Genomic DNA, 16,232 nt, shown 5'->3' with positions numbered 1-16,232 from the left:
TAAAGTTTCTAATGTTTTCAAATATTTTATTAAAACTATTTAAATTACCAACCAGTTAATGCCTACATTTCTTTCCTCGTTTATTTCTTTATTATATTTTTTCTGCGGCGAGTATTGGCGTTTACAGTCTGGATTTGAATGTCGTTTGCACATTAGTAGGCAAGAAAATTAGTAAAGAGGTCAAACAAAAATGTTAAGATTTCAAGCTGATTTTATATCGTCATATTGCAGTATTGGCGTTTACAGTCTGGATTTTTCAAGTACTTAACAAAGTCGTGCGTAAAAGTAGGCCTACAATCATTTCTAAATATAAATGTGTAAGTTGCGCTCCGCTTTTTACGGTGGCGTTTCCTTTGAAATCCGTCACAAATGTGATATTTATTTTTTAATAAACCTATTATTGTAGACTATAGGATACATGTTCCTTTATAGTAACAATAGTGGAAAGGACAGCAGGCGGAAACCATTTCACTGTCGTCATTTAGGGCTTTAATTAGTGACATATTTTTTGTTTAGTATGCTCATCAACTGAGGTTTTATGCAGAGAGCCCTATCGATAAACACGTGATAATGATGCCTCACTTTCACAGGTTAAATTAAATGCATTCATTGACCAACTGCAAGAAAGACTGATATAGTGATGATTGTAAAAACAGTAAACAGATGATCGTAATTGATCATAATGACAAGCTCAGATCACACACTAGTGTCATGTAAAAATAAATAAATAAATAAAAAACTATATCCCCCTAAGGAAAAAAAAATATATATATTTTTATTTTTATTTATTTATTTTTTTTCTGAATCACAAATCATTTTGTTGCATTAGCCAAAATTATTTAAGGAGGTTTTTTAGATTATTTCATGCACAGAAATCACCAACACTGGTTTTCTTCCAGCAGCACAATCTAATAATCTTTTAACCTGTGACGTTTTGTTAAGTGATGTTAACGCACTCATAGAAATGTCCAGTACAGTGATGATAGTTATAATGTGACACATTATTGGTCCCAGTGGGGAAATTGTCTTTGCACTTAGACCCCTCCAGGGAGGTCAGAGGTCAAACTTTTATAGCAGCAGCCTTGGAGCTGGAGGGTATTCACTGTGTTGCTCAAGGAAACTTCAGCAGGACAGAGCAGCTTAAACTCAGGTCCTCTGGGCGGTTTGTCAATCCACTGCACCAGTTTAAAGAAGATAAAGTGACAGAGCTCTGATCTCAGACATCATCCCAGATAACTGTCATAAACTAAAGGTTGAGGCGTTTGGAGGATGATAGTGGAGCACACAGCAAATATTTCTGAAACAAACGATGAACAGTTAACATTAATGCCACTTGTTGCCTGCAGAGGCTGGTGGTTGTACTAACAAGGGAGTCAGACAGCTGGGATTTACATTACTGATATACTGCTACTGCAAAGTGGAAACTGTTTGAGTCAGACGACAGAGAGGAGTATCACTGCTTGCACCGTCACTATCATTAGATACTCCATTTTCACTACAAGTTTCCACAGCAACAAGGTGTGTGCCTGTTCAAACCTTCACATGTTTTAGTTTCACATGAAGGCCTGGACTTTTATGTTAAAAAATAGGCCTGAATTCTTATGTCTCATATATCATCTTCACTTTTACTGTATCTGAAGTGAAGTGTACATCAGCCTCAGTTAACAGTTAGTGAAGATAAACTCTTCCCTCTCCTCTGGTTCTAACAGCAGACTGCTCATCATTGCAGATGAAACTGTCCCGAGGAATGGGAATAACATGTTTTTATGCTGAGATTCCTCTTTGATAATGTAAAAACCATAACTGGATAATTTAAGAGCTGCAGTGGGCAGGGCCAAGGGGAGGAGGAAATGGACAGTAAACATCTGGCTCCAAGAGGTAAAAAAAAATACACAAAATTTACCTTCTATCTTAAATAATTTAACAAAATTAGCTGTGACTCTTAGTTTCAAACATAATTCATGCACTGTAATGTTACATTTATTTTGTGTGTGTTCCCGTTCGGTCATATTTGTATTAATTTAAAAAAAAAAAAATCCTTTAAAATGTGGACTACATTGCTTATCAAAATCATTTTACGTGCCTTTACTGTGATTAAGTTCAGAAATTAATCTACAATTTGTGGTGGAAAATGTCTGCTGAGGCTGCAACTAAATATAACATGGATTCAAATATTAATAAAAATGATTCACAGTGTGTCACTAATATAGTAATTCTGACCGGCAGTGCGTGGTCAATTCTTTCAGGCAAAGATGAATAGCTAAAATATAGTACACACAACATCCAGACAGACAGGAGAATAAAATCAAAGTTCATGTGTATGAAGGTGGTTTGTATTACAGAAGTCCTTGTTATTAGTGTCACCCAAAATCAACCCTGTGTTTAGGGTAAAGCTGAGACACAACCTGACCTGGGAGTAAAATGCAAACATTACAGGCAATCTGAATGCCAAGAATTGAACATTTAAAATACAGTCTGGGAATCTGTAATCACTCCAAACTGACAGTTCTTCCACAGTAATGCACTAACTGATGCTACGACTGAATTAAAGATATCAGTGTTTTCTGATGCTGTTAATGGTTGTTTACAAAAGCAATCTGTCCATATTTTCAATTGTGATCAGCCGAGATGAACAGAATGCTTTAAATTATTCAATAAGTGAGAATACCTTTAATTTGTATGGTTTGGAATTTCACTTTTGGCCTTGATTATTTAACTAGCTCATAACTAATCAATGGAAAATCAATAAAAATTTAAAAGTACTTTCAAAAAGGACATTTCACTTTAAGAACACATTTAAAGCCTCTATTTGTGTTTTCTATTTAATTTTATGACACCCTGAGGTCAGTCTCAGTGGTATGTTTATTGATGAGCACATTGATTTCAGCCTCTCCTCAGCCATTGTGCATTTTTGGTGTATCAGGTGTGTCCCATAAAACAGGATAAAACAGTAGGGGGGTTTGGGGAGTGAGGGGGAGGAGGAGGGAGGAGGAGGGAGGGGGTCAGTGGGGGGAGCATGGTGTAGAGTTACGGTCAAAAAAAGAGAAGGAGAGAGAGATGGCCAGGGGAGTACGAGCATTAATGCACTCCCTGTGTGCTGGACGCGTACTGTTACAAAACACACACTCTCACAAATACATAAGCACACCGCGGGTGCCCTTTGCTCGAGTGAAAGGTCACCTGGCAGACCAAGTACATCGCTGCAGCCCACTCCTGAGACCTGAGACAAGGAGAGACATATAAAAATATATATAAAGGGTTCAGCTAGAGTAAAACATTAAACTTTTTTTAGCCTAAACACACAACAGTTACTTTAAGTTCCCTAGTTACCATACATGAGCAGAATACAAAGGTTATAAAATGGTTTATAACACACTATAATGTGGTTGTGTGGAACCATAAGGCTATTTTTAAGTGTTTTAATGTTGTGTAATCATATGTTATTGTTGTTTATTAATTACCCAATCATACACCAGCCTCAGGAGGAGCTTCACTTGTTGACAAATACATAAAATAATACTTACAACTACATTATAGTGTTTTATAAACCTTTTTTTATACTGCTTACAAATGCTAAATAGCAGGACTTGAAGCAAAGTGTGTAAGCTGTATAGAAAGTGAGTGTGTGTCTGTTTGAGCATGTGTTGGTGTAAAAGCTAAAGAAGAAAGGGTCGTGTGTTTGTGCACTTGTGTGAGTGTGCGTGCGTGTGTGTGCTCAGGGTTAAGAAAAGCTCACCTGGGCTTTTTGCCCCTACTGTAAATTCCTAGATGGGAGACAGACACGGGCTATTCTGATCGCATTAGGTTCACTCAGATGGCTTTTCCAGCTATTGTCACTTGACACCGTTCCATTAAATCTGTCCAGCATGAAGATTAACTACTCCATTCTTTATGCTTTCACTGGGTGTTCGCTCTGAACACCAAAGGGCAGGTTAAATCATGCACGAGATTTTCATAGCGCTGTAGCTGTATTTTACGTTCGGCCTATCTTGCATTTTACTTGATGTCATATCAACTGGCAGCGCAGAGTGTCACTCAGATAAATTGTTGTAAGACTCGTCCATTCATCAGTTTAGTCCCTTTTTTTTGTTGTTAGTAGTCATCTGATATTATTGTACTACATAACAACAAGGGTGCATAGTTTGTCAAGCTTTGTTTGTTTGTTCTGGTACAGGAAACACTTTTCTAAAAACTCAAAATATCATTACAACACAGATTCCACTAAGACATTCATATTATTGTAATGAACATGATCAACAGAGGTGGGTATCAATGAGTTGCATTTACTCAGTTACATGTTCTTAAGAAATCTTTTTAAGTAAGTTGTACTTGTAGTAGTTTTAATGCAGCATCATTTTTACTCTTTAGAGAAAAGACTTAAGGGGGGAAAAGTGTGCTGATGTTTTGGGGTTTTTTAATCATAGGTTACACGCTCCTTTAGTTGTTGTTTTTTTTGTTTTTTTTGTTGTTTTTTTTCAGTATACTTTTTTACTCAAACTCAAGAAGTTTTTTGATGACTACTTTCTGAGGACTTCTTTTTGCAAAGTAACAGTATGATTCCTTGAGTACAGTTTTCGGCCACTCTTGTATCACTAAAACATCATGGCACTAAGTTTAGGTTCCTTTTGTTTTTTATAATTCAAGTTTTTATTGGTTTGAAAAGCTTGGTACGTGGCATACATATATTATTTCCTGGCCACACAAGAGCACAAGGCATGCATTTTTTATATATAATTATAAAATTGGACAAATACATACACATACATGAAGAAAAATTAACAAATACGTCTAGAAGGGAAGAGAAGAAAACAAACTAACAAACAAAAACATGTCACACATATGTCCTCGTACATCACTCTACAGGGTCACGTATCACAAAGCAAGATCTTGTAATATATATAATTTGTATGTTTGACTTTAGTCTACAATAAAAGATGACTGGAGGTTAAGAGTTCATGATGTGTCATACAAGCAAACAGAGCTTCATCCGAACTATTAATACACTCATTGTCATTTCTAAAACTGTTCACACAGGTTGTCTGTGAAGCCTGCAGCTAATTTTGGACCGGACATTCCTCTGTTGGTCATCACTAGCTGATGTTTGTCTTGTTTACTTCCTGGTTCATGTCCTGAGAAAAGCTCAGTCATCATTAAATGACAGGTTCTGTTTTCTGTTACAGTGAATTCAGGTTCATCAGGAAGACACTACTGTGAAACTACAGTGTCAAACTAAAAACTCTCTGTTTATCTTATAAAATCATTTTATTCTAGCAATATGCATGTGACAAACTTTGCACTTTATTAACATGAAAACAGCTTGCAAGTAGGCTTTTTTAATTAAAACATAATTTGGCAATGTTTCCTGCCCCACTTTGTTTTATTACAGTTTGTATCTCCTGATTTACCTCATGTGAACTTCATTTAATTATGTTGCCTTGTAAATGTTTTCCTAAGCACTTCAATGAAAAAGGTGACGACACTAACAGTGTTAAACTAATAATGACAGAAAGAAAACAAGACACCGTTACACACCTATTTGTTATTTTAAGGCCTTAAAGGTTACGCAGCTCATTCACATCCTGCTCTGGGGCTGTCTGTTCCAACTCGGGAGCAGATGAAAGGGAACTTCCCTCTAATTTTGATCAATCAGTACTGTTGATCGTGCACACTGGGCCTGTCTGTTGGAGTGTGTACAGTACAGGTTCATCTGTTTCCAGCTAAACACACTAACGGGTTCAACCAGCCTGACCGCTGACTCAGCAGAAAGTGTGTGTGTGTGTGTGTGTGTGTGTGTGTGTGTGTGAACGCTTTACTTTTGGCACTGTGCAGAAAAAGATAGGACTTTCTTTTTTTTACTGAAGACAAACACTGCATGTATAATATGTCTGAGGCTACAGTAACTGATGCAGCATGTCATTTGTAGATTACAACAGTTAGGTGAGCAACAAGTCAGATGAAAACTGTTTATAGCATCAACAATAATTTGTTTTGCATGCCCTCAGATTAGATCAGATTAGACTGATTTATTGCACAGGTACAGGACAGTACAGGTATACTGGAATTTCCTGTGTGTATCTCTCAGAGTCAGCTTTGTGAAGAAAAAAAGAAAATTAAAAGAGCAGCATAAAAACAGAAGATACACACTGAGCAACCACTCAGTAAGTGAAGGAGTAAAGGAAGACGAGGTGAGTATAAATGAAGGCGTCTGCTTGATAAACACCAAATGCTTCATATGATCCTTCAGTACGACATCAACAAACACACAGTGACCTGAGACATAGCTGCCCCTGAAACCTCACCCCCTTCACTCACATACTGCACGGACACACTGTCACACTGTGTTCACTCCACTTACTTCTGTGTACATTTGTTTAAAGAGTAATGAAACCTCAGAACCGACGTGATGAAAGGTAACCATTTGGTTTTCTCCATAATTTAGGAGGAAAGCAGCTGAGTTCTGAGGAGAAGGGCTGAAAGTGCTGAGGAGCCTGTTTGAGCTGAGCGCTGCTTCCGCCTAGTGGTCAGAGAGCATAACTGCATGTGTGTGTCAGGACCCTGGTTACAGTGATGAGCACAGCACACAGGAGGTAGCACAGCTTGGCTCTGCAGCAGGTGCACTGTGCTGAGGAATGGAAGTAAGAATATTAGACTATGAGACTATAAAAGATTATATAGGTTTTTAAAAAAAGCATTGACACACCTTGGTCAGGTTTATACAGCAATAAGGGGCTAATTATATAAACAAGTGAATCTAAGACAAGTATGTTTTGTTTCACTTTTGGAGGGACACATATGAAACAGGGGTTGATGGTCCTCCACCACAAGGTTTTGAGTGTCAAACACTTAATTTCTTGTAATATGGTAAATGTTTAGATGAAAAGTCCTTTGCTACTTTCATGTCTGTATTGAGGAGGACAAATATACATCGTGTAAATATTGAGGGGGACGTGTTCCCTGCATCCCCCCTGAAATCCACACCTATGCATTCGTCCAACCTTAAATTATAGGGGATGGTCCAACAAGAGATTTCTTTTTACTCTCTTTTGCACATCATGTATGCACAATACAAGTAGAGGTTACAAAACAACAGTAAAACTAATAGTGAAATAGAAAACTTCACCTGAAATGAAAGAATAATCTGTGTTGGGGAGTAACTAGTTACATGTAATTACATTACAAAATAAATGTAATTGTAATTGTAAGAAATGGCAATGCTTCATAGTTTATTTTAATAGCCTCTCCTGAACAAGAGAGAAATATTATGTAATTGTACATTATTGCTGTTCACTCTCACGCACTGTTATTCAAAAGACCTTCTCCTCTTTTTTCCTTCCCTTTCTTTTATTTACTTATCCCCCTTTTTTTCTACCGTACTTTATTTTATTACGTGGGATCAATGTCACTGTGTGTTCAACCAGTATCTCAACAGACTTTCACGGTAGGGGTGGGAGGGTATGGTTATTATGAAAAGAAAACATGGAAGGAAAAGTATTGTTTCAGCTGTAATTCTGTATAAATCGCAAAAAATCGCAGTCATTAAAAATGTAATTAAATTACAGTTACTAATCAATTTGTTGGTGATTATGAAGTGGTTACATCCAAATATATTCTTCTCAGTTAAAAGCTTTCATGTAGAATAAAACATTTATTCTGTTGCTTGGCATCTTGTCACAATGCAGGAATGCCTTCTTCTGTCATGGCCTATTTCCGTACATTTTTATAGCCTTACTGCCCACTTTGAATCAACTAGTAATGAAATTCAATTAGTTACATTTTCAACAGGGTAGCAAGTAATCTGTACCTTTAACATTTCAAAAGTGTCTTTCCCAACACTGAGGCTAAATAACATTAAATAACTAAAAGTGTTTACAAAAAAAAACAATAAACATACATTTAAATAGGATGGGTGAGTCTGCTTAACCTTAAAGATCCACACCAATTAGACTATTACAAGTACATGTATAATCATAGGAGTAGATTTTGGGGGGACATAGGGGACACGTCCTGCTCAATATTTAGAATGTGCATTTGTCCCCCCCACATAAATGCATGAAAACAGCCAAAGGACATTTATTTTGGTAGAAATTAAGAACATTTTTTATCCTAAACAGATGCAGAAAAGGCTCAAATGGATCCATGAAAAGAGTCTGATGCTCAGAATTTCTGCCGGAGGACCCCTCAGCCCCTTCTCATATGTGTGCCCCCTAGTGTTGAATCAAAACCTACACCCTGGGTATGGTCAATGGTAGACACCAACAAGTATTTGTTGCATTATGCTGCTAATTAGCATGTCATAGGTGTAGATTTCAGAGGGGATCCCCCTCAGTATTAGAACATGTGCATTTGTCCCTTCAATGAAAACATGAAGGACTTTAATTTTACAAATCAAAGACATTATACTATAAATTGATGCAGAACAGGGAAAAATTGGTGAATAAAAATTCATCAGACTGCAGGAAATGAAGTGTTTGATGCTCCAAATCTTCTGGCAGAGAACCTCCAAACATCCCTGTTTTCCAATGTTGGAATGAAACCTACGCCCTTGAGCATGTTGTAGGCCGACATACTTATTGCATGCCTCAAGATTATAGTGTTGCTATGTTTTCATTGCAAAGGAAGAGCTTATTCTGCCCTGGTCTGAGTTTAAAAGTAAATATTGTCTCCGTAGAGACAGCCAGATCATGTTGTAGTAACTCAAAGTTTACAAGCTGTGTGACAAAAAGAAGACAAGGTGATGGAGAGGGGTGCCGCCACATGATAGCAGATACAGTGTGACTGCTGGATATAATGTCAGCACAATACTCATAAATGTCTTTCAAATCCACTTTCTTGTTTTGTGTTTTCATACTCGAGTTAAGTCAGCATGAAAAATGAGAAAAAATAGCTATAGCTCTCTGTGTCCTTCCCTCTGTTTCCCATCCTTCCTCCTCCTCCCTCCCATCGTCTTCTTCTTCATGATAACTTACACTAGACTGGTTTCCAAGCTGCGGACTCCTCTTGTTGTTATTTTTTTTCTCACCCACAGCAGTGGCAGCTGCTTGAAGTCTCTTTTGCTTTGTTGCCGTTCACTTGCTGCTTGATTAGCTTCTCCACTGCACTTCAAACGCTCCTGGGTTTCAGCCAAAGCAATTTTGTAGTGAGAAATGCAGAAAACATGCCACGGGTATAATTTCACCACACAATGAGAGGTAGGCATAGAAGGGGGGGATATGTGTCAGTGACCTTAAAGCTTCTGTATACACCATTTGTAATTTGTTGTACACTTGACTTGACACACACACATGTAACTACTGGAATGGATCTGGAAGCCATGAATGCCATTAGCAGCTTGTGAAGACAACAGCAAAGGCCGTGTGCTCTTTGGAGTGGAGTGAATAGTTCTCCATGTAATGTATTCAGAGCGAGAGCGTGCCAGATGCTGTCACTCTTTTCTTGTGTTTGGCCTTCAGTTTTGTTTCACGTCCATCTTATCATCTCATGAATTAAGTCAGATGTTCAACCTTGAGCTCATGATGACCCCTTGTGGTTAAAGTAAAACACTTCTTTTGAGTATTGCATGATTCAGGTTTGCATATCAATGCATTACTAAAGTTATTCCAGGCTTCTGTAAATGTCAAAAAATAGAGCTGTAATTAATTATTGTGTATTTTATTATATTTGAAATTACACAAATATATAGTGTTGGATTTATTCCATCATAATTAGATGACAAAGTTATGCTATTGATTTATCTTGGCCTATCTGTTAAGAGTTGATTGCCAATTTTCCCCTTTAGTTCTACTAATCCTTTAATCACACTGTGTTTGGTTTCTGGCCACTTTGACGCTAATCTTGAGGATGTGAGATGAAGGTGCCTTGCTCATAGGCACAGTGGTGCTACCTTATGATGATGATTATACTCACAGAGCAGCTGGCTAAGATTGTCATGGTGTTAAATGAACTCTGTGACGCTGCAGTTGAGCTCACAGGTGAATTTAAAGCCAGGAATGAGAACAGGTGTGGTCATATGAGATCATATTACTGTATGGCAGCACAATACTAACACTGTCAAAGACATTGCTAGAAAAAGTGTTGGCATTGTGTGTTTCTGGGAACCATGGATACTTTGCATTTGTACAATAATTTGTAGCAGGTGATATCTAAAGTTCCTCAACAATGCTGTGGTGAAGGTGTGGTTAGATTTAGGCATAAAAACCACTCAGTTATGGTTACGAGAAGATCATGTTTTGGCTTACAACGCCAACACTTGGTGGCCTTTGTGTTTAAGTTGTGATGTTACAGGATGATCTAATGTTGCCAATAGCAATCACACTATGATGGAAAATTATGTGACTGTTACATGAAAACCCACCAAAAACATTTATTACAATAAGTGATTGTAAATTTTGATCCTGCCTCAGATTTATTTGACATTATAATACTTCAAACCAGGGGCGTAAATCTAGACAGTGCAGGCAGGGCAGGTGCACTGCACCTGCCCTGGGGTGAGGGGGCGAGGGGGCCCATAGAGAGTGGGGTGAGGGGGCCCATAGAGAGTGGGCCCTCCATCTATATGTAGGCAGAAAACAGGTTGTTGTGAGTAATTTAGATTGTCACCTTAGAAATATGCCTGTGTTCAAAGAAAAACTCACATTTGATTAAAAATGCTGTGTACTTTAAATCAGCCAGTTGCAATCTATAACAAATTATGTTATGAAATAAATGCCTACTCTGCATAAAAACTATTCAACTAAACAAATAAGCCATTATTCTCTTTGGCATGTTTGCCATATACATATATGCAATGATGATTTTTGGGTGATATGTATGTTGGTGTCATCTAGTGTCAAGTCTCTAGTTGATCATGTGATGATAAGATTATATGGTCGCTAGCTTAGGTGCATGACAAGTAACTAGCATGCCTTAGGGCCCGTCATAATGCACTGGGGCCCACTGTAACTACCTTACACCACTGCCAACACAGCAATGTGTTCCTACTTCTTCTCAGTAGCACAACAGCAGGCTGATAGCTGAGTGATTAGATGCTGAGTGCTGCAGGACTTGTGCTGATGTGCACATGCTGAAAAGGAAAAAATATGCATAAGAGTAAAAGCTAACCTCAATCAAACCATCCTAGTTCTAGTTTTGCAGTCTGGTTAAAAACATGTATTCAGGTGAATGTGAGTTATTACAGCTCACTAGATGGCAGTGTAACATAATGAGACAGCTGCACACTCTGTATGCACAGACTCAGAGAGAAAGAGTGAACACAGGGACAGAAGATGGTGTTTGTGTGTGTGTGTGTGTGTGCGAGAGTATGTCCCAGTGTGTTTGTGCATTCATACACACACTGTGGCACATATCCTCACACACAGGCGAGTGCATACAGTGTTTGCACTCTGCATGCGTGCATGTGACATTTGAATGAATAGACGCGAGGAAGTGATATCTTAATCCCAGAACAAACACTATCCAGCGTCTCACTCATCTCTCCTCCCCGGGGCTTTATGGGCTACCAGTATGCTGGAGAGGATTACATCAGGGAAATCAAAAGAGTGCACATTTGCACATTGCCCACTGACATGGTCACACCAAGAACAGACACCACTGAGTTAAGCCAATTGACCATTTACACAGCTCTCAACCTCTCCCTTTGCCCTCTCTCAATTCTCTCCAACCGCTCACATTTGGATTTGATAGTGTGTGTGTGTGTGTGTGTTTGTGTGTGTGTGTGTGTGTGTGTGAAGAGAGAGGAAGATACTGACACAAAGCCAAAGATTTGATGTTGGATTAAAACAGCAGCATATTGTTGAAACTAACATATTGTTGCAATGATACAATGTGTCCCTAAAAATATATGTTTTAAACCAGATCAGGTAATATTAAGCATTGTATGTATGATGTTCAAAAACATGGATAAAAATGATTGTTGAAGTTTTTCTGTTCTTGTTCAAACACTTAAAGATGTGTAAACTCCGTATAAGCAATGTAATAAGTCCTTAGCTGTGTCTGTGTCATCATATTTAGCTTCCCAGAATGAATAACCTGACTGATGAGCTTTCCAGTGTTCTTGAGCTGAACACAAACATCTGAACTTTTGTAACAATGTGAACTTGTGAAGGATATTTGATGTTTTGACCTGTAACCTCTCCTATTTCATCCACCGCCACAGTCCTACATCAGGTCTCTGAGCTCTGAACAGTCCGGGCCGCGTTGTCTTCCTCCTCGCCCGGCTCTTATGGGAGCTGTGCAGCTGCTGCTGCTTGCTGAACTGGACTGAGTGAAGGGAGTGCGGAGGACAAGGCCGGTGCATGCTTCAATAATGCATGTGTTTTGGAGGCCACCTCGGGACAGAGGCCGTTTTTAAAGAGGCGCTTTAAAGATACTCCACGACCGACTCATGTACAGGAACCTATTAAAAATAGAAAAAGTGGTCGGACAAAACAGCATGCTTCAGCTGAGGGGCCTCCAGAGCCCTGAGCCGGTTATTAACTAGCAAGGTACATCTTATATGCACCTCTTAAGGAGATGCTCTCATAGAGAATGAATTGCGAAGGGTGAATTTGAAACAGGAATGTCATTAAACTTTCTCCCCTTTTTTCCAGATGGTTAATCTCCATCCAAGAGCAGCTATGACAAGTAAAACCTTTCAGCTGGATGAAGGGGGCTGAATAAGTGAGGAGGGATGTGGACAATGGAAAATTCAGAATGAGGAGAATATAATATGTCTTCTCAAGCAGCATTCAGGTATGTTCTATAAATGTTACCACAGAGCACAGTATGCCTGTTTGCCTGTGTTTGTATATAATCCATTCCTTTATACATCTTACAGTTCACATCATGTGGGCGCTTTGATGTATGTAATGTACAGGCTTTTCAGAGGAATCCACTGATCCAATGATTTCCTGCCAAAGTGCATGTTTTACCTCCAGGCTCTATTAGCTAATAAGTCTGTGAACGTTGGATGTTCCCCATCTAACCACCGAGCTGCTGGAACTGTAAAACGACTCCAGTGACCCTGGATAAAGCTTGCTTATACACTCCTGTGAACCTGAAATGGGCTGAAACCGTTTTAGGACATATGAGTGGGTCCGAAAGTGGAGACTTGAAAAAGATATTGCTCATGGCGTGAAACATGCCTGCATACCCTTCTCGTCCCACAATGATTTAATGGTGGATTCTAGTCTAGTTTGCCGCAAGCATTTTACTGTCCATTTACAGTGAAACCTTCTCTGTTGCCTGCTCCCTGTCCTCTTCCTCCCCTTGCCCCGGCTCTCCATAATAGGGGAGTTAAACTCTAAAAGGCCGCGCTCCAGCGGACACCATTATGCCTCACCACCACCACCACCACCACCAGCCCTACCATCTCTCACACACACACCAGTCAGTCACTTGGCTCCTTGGCGGCCTCAGTAAAACTCTGGGTATCAGTTTTGAAAAATTAACCAGGGATCGGGGGCTCCGTTACACTCTCTGGCGTCTGAATCTTTGATCTAGCACTAAATGGAGAGGCTGGTTCAGTGTTCCAACATCATTTGACTTTCATGCAATGAAATTTTAATGAGCAGGCCCTGTACAGTGTGTGTACAGTATGTGTATGTGCGTGGGCCATATGACTTCACTGGCCCTGCAGTTGTCCCTGTAGATGTACATTCGTGCTTGCATTGACATTATCTAGAGCACAAGGAGGATTTAACAGATGTATAGCCAAACAGCGCTGTCACAAGTGGAATAAAACCACTTACTATAGGCTCTACTGGAAACACTGGTAGCTCCATTAGCACAAACTCATGTTGAGCAGACATTAGTTGAACACAGACATCTCCAAAGACCCCAAACATGTCTGGCTGACACTGGGGAGAGTGTGTTTAAAGTAATGTATAAGACATCTAGAATGTTTCCAGCTTTAAAAAATAACATTTTAATGTTTGAACAGGTTTAGTGCAAGTGTAAATTGGTCCTCTTTCATTTCAAGCCCTTGACATGAAAGAGCAGTTTGGAAAGACACGCTTTGGGGTCATGTTCTTACCACAGTCTTCCTCTAGATGGCAGTCGAGGAACACGTTTGGCTCTCTGCTCCGCTCAGCCTTCACTCTGGCCGGCTATGCACCTGCCTGGCCCGCCGCTGTCCTTTCACAGTGTGGTCTTTCCTCTGGTCGAGGCTGTTGGTGAGCTGGGCATCCCGGGTAATCCATCCTATATCTTTGTAAATGGGGGTTAAATTGATAAGGACACCCGGGCCTCAGTCAATCCCCGACCTTTTGTTAAGTGCATGGGCACAAAAAGGAGGCGTGTCACCGGGCAGGCTTTACTAAAGCCGAGGCTTTTTTATGCTGTTTCACATATTAGGCCAATCACTGTGATATATGCTAAACCCATATGGTGCAATGCATATTTTAGAATTACCTCTCCAGTGCATATGATCCTTTGAGAGCTTTTTTTTCTGTGTTACAATAACAAACATTTAAAGGACACGATTTGTCCTGCAAAATATCTAATTGGCTGATTTTTTCTACACATATATAACAAATAACCTGCTTTGGTCTGACTATGATACCATGAACGGGTGATGATTTGTCCATCAGAAATACCAAGAACACATCAATAACGCACCAGTGTGAGGTGGATTATTTAAGATACAAACCCTTTAGCCATTTTCCAAAATTTCCATTTTTTGTTTTACTTTTAAATACGCATTTCTTAAGTCTTGGTTTGGGCGTGAAACAATAAAAGATTCGTTTTAACTTTATTTCAAGAGATGCACAGTCCCTCTAATCATGAAGATGCACAGTCTTAAATACTGAAGGCCCTGGGTGTCATTATGCCGTTGAACGTTGTTGACCTGGAACCACATTTCCGGCCAGATTCATGCCCTGTCCTCCCAAATCTTAATGGCCACAGATGATATGAGGTGTATGAGGTGTGTGGGCGCAGCGGGACCGGGTGTCCGTATCCAGGTTCATCCGGTGCTTTCAGTACCAGAGCCGGCAGGAGCTCCAGCTGACAGACAATAGCCTTCAGCACCAGAGCCGGGAACAATCACCAATTCATGGAAGGACAAGGGGGAGTACTGGGGGGGACGTGTCACCAAAACGCACCATGTCCGAGAATGGGATGGAGCCTGTTTTATGGGTTTCTCGCTCATAAACAAATATTCAGTGACGTCACGTGTTTGTGGCGACGTTTGAGATTATTTATAAAATGAGGGAGAGCGAATATTGTTGAGTGTAAATGGAGAAAATGCGATGGTTGCTTATATTAAGGCTATTTATGTTTTTTTAATTCTTAAAAATATGGACCATTGCTGCAGAGATACTTTATACTTGTGTGTGTAAAATATGGTCAAGTTGACTTTGATTAGGCACAATTGGTTAATAATAATCTTTAACCAAAACATGAGTTGGAAAAAAGGGGGTGCAGCATGTAAATCCATAATATGGAGGATTTCAGTTTAATTATTCACTGTGGCTTAACTCTGAAGATAAACTCCCACATCCTTCCCTTTTATTTCTGGCACATGGTGTGTGTGTGTGTGTGTGTGTGTGTGTGTGTGTGTGTGTGTGTGTGACGTCTGCGTGTTCCCGGCGCGGTTCTCAGTGCATACATACATGTATCAGTGCTGTGCGGTGCCGTGCCATGCTAAGAAGGCCTGAGAACGGCGGTAGAAAACACAGGTGCTGGGGCTCTATTTAAGCTGCTCAGCCCTCTGTCCACTCGGTGTGCACAAGGCGAGAGATCACAGCCTGCACCAAGCGCCCCCACCCCACCCCACCCCAACACACACACACAACCTCCATATGTGCTGTCCGTGTAAGGCTATACGCGTGCACGTGTGCGCGCACGAGAGGGGGTTGGGGGGGTGGTCGTGTTCGCTTGAGTAAGCCAGAGTTGGGTTGCTTTCATGTTATGCTTGTTTTAAAAAGATGAGGCTTGTGCAATGGCAGTCCACACTAATAAGCATTAGACTGAAGTATTTCTTGACACCCCCCACCACACACACACACACACCTCCCCACCTGACTATGTAAGAGAGACAGAGTATGATCTATATACGGTAGCCCACATATAATGAAAGCTGATACAGCGCTGATCCTGTATCATCGCCTCCTGCCTTGTGTGACCTCCAAATTACAATTTAATAGAAGAACATTTTCAAACGCTGCCCTTGTCTTAGAAGGAGGGTGTGTGTGCGTGTATGATAAAGGGCTGAGTGTGACAGACAGACTGTGTGATGGGGCTGGGGGGGTCGATCA

The sequence above is a fragment of the Epinephelus lanceolatus genome, chromosome 17, assembly GCF_041903045.1.
Source record: "Epinephelus lanceolatus isolate andai-2023 chromosome 17, ASM4190304v1, whole genome shotgun sequence".
NCBI classification, from domain to species: domain Eukaryota; kingdom Metazoa; phylum Chordata; class Actinopteri; order Perciformes; family Serranidae; genus Epinephelus; species Epinephelus lanceolatus.
The sequence above is the reverse complement of the archived record's forward strand: the minus strand, read 5'-3'. Positions refer to the sequence as shown.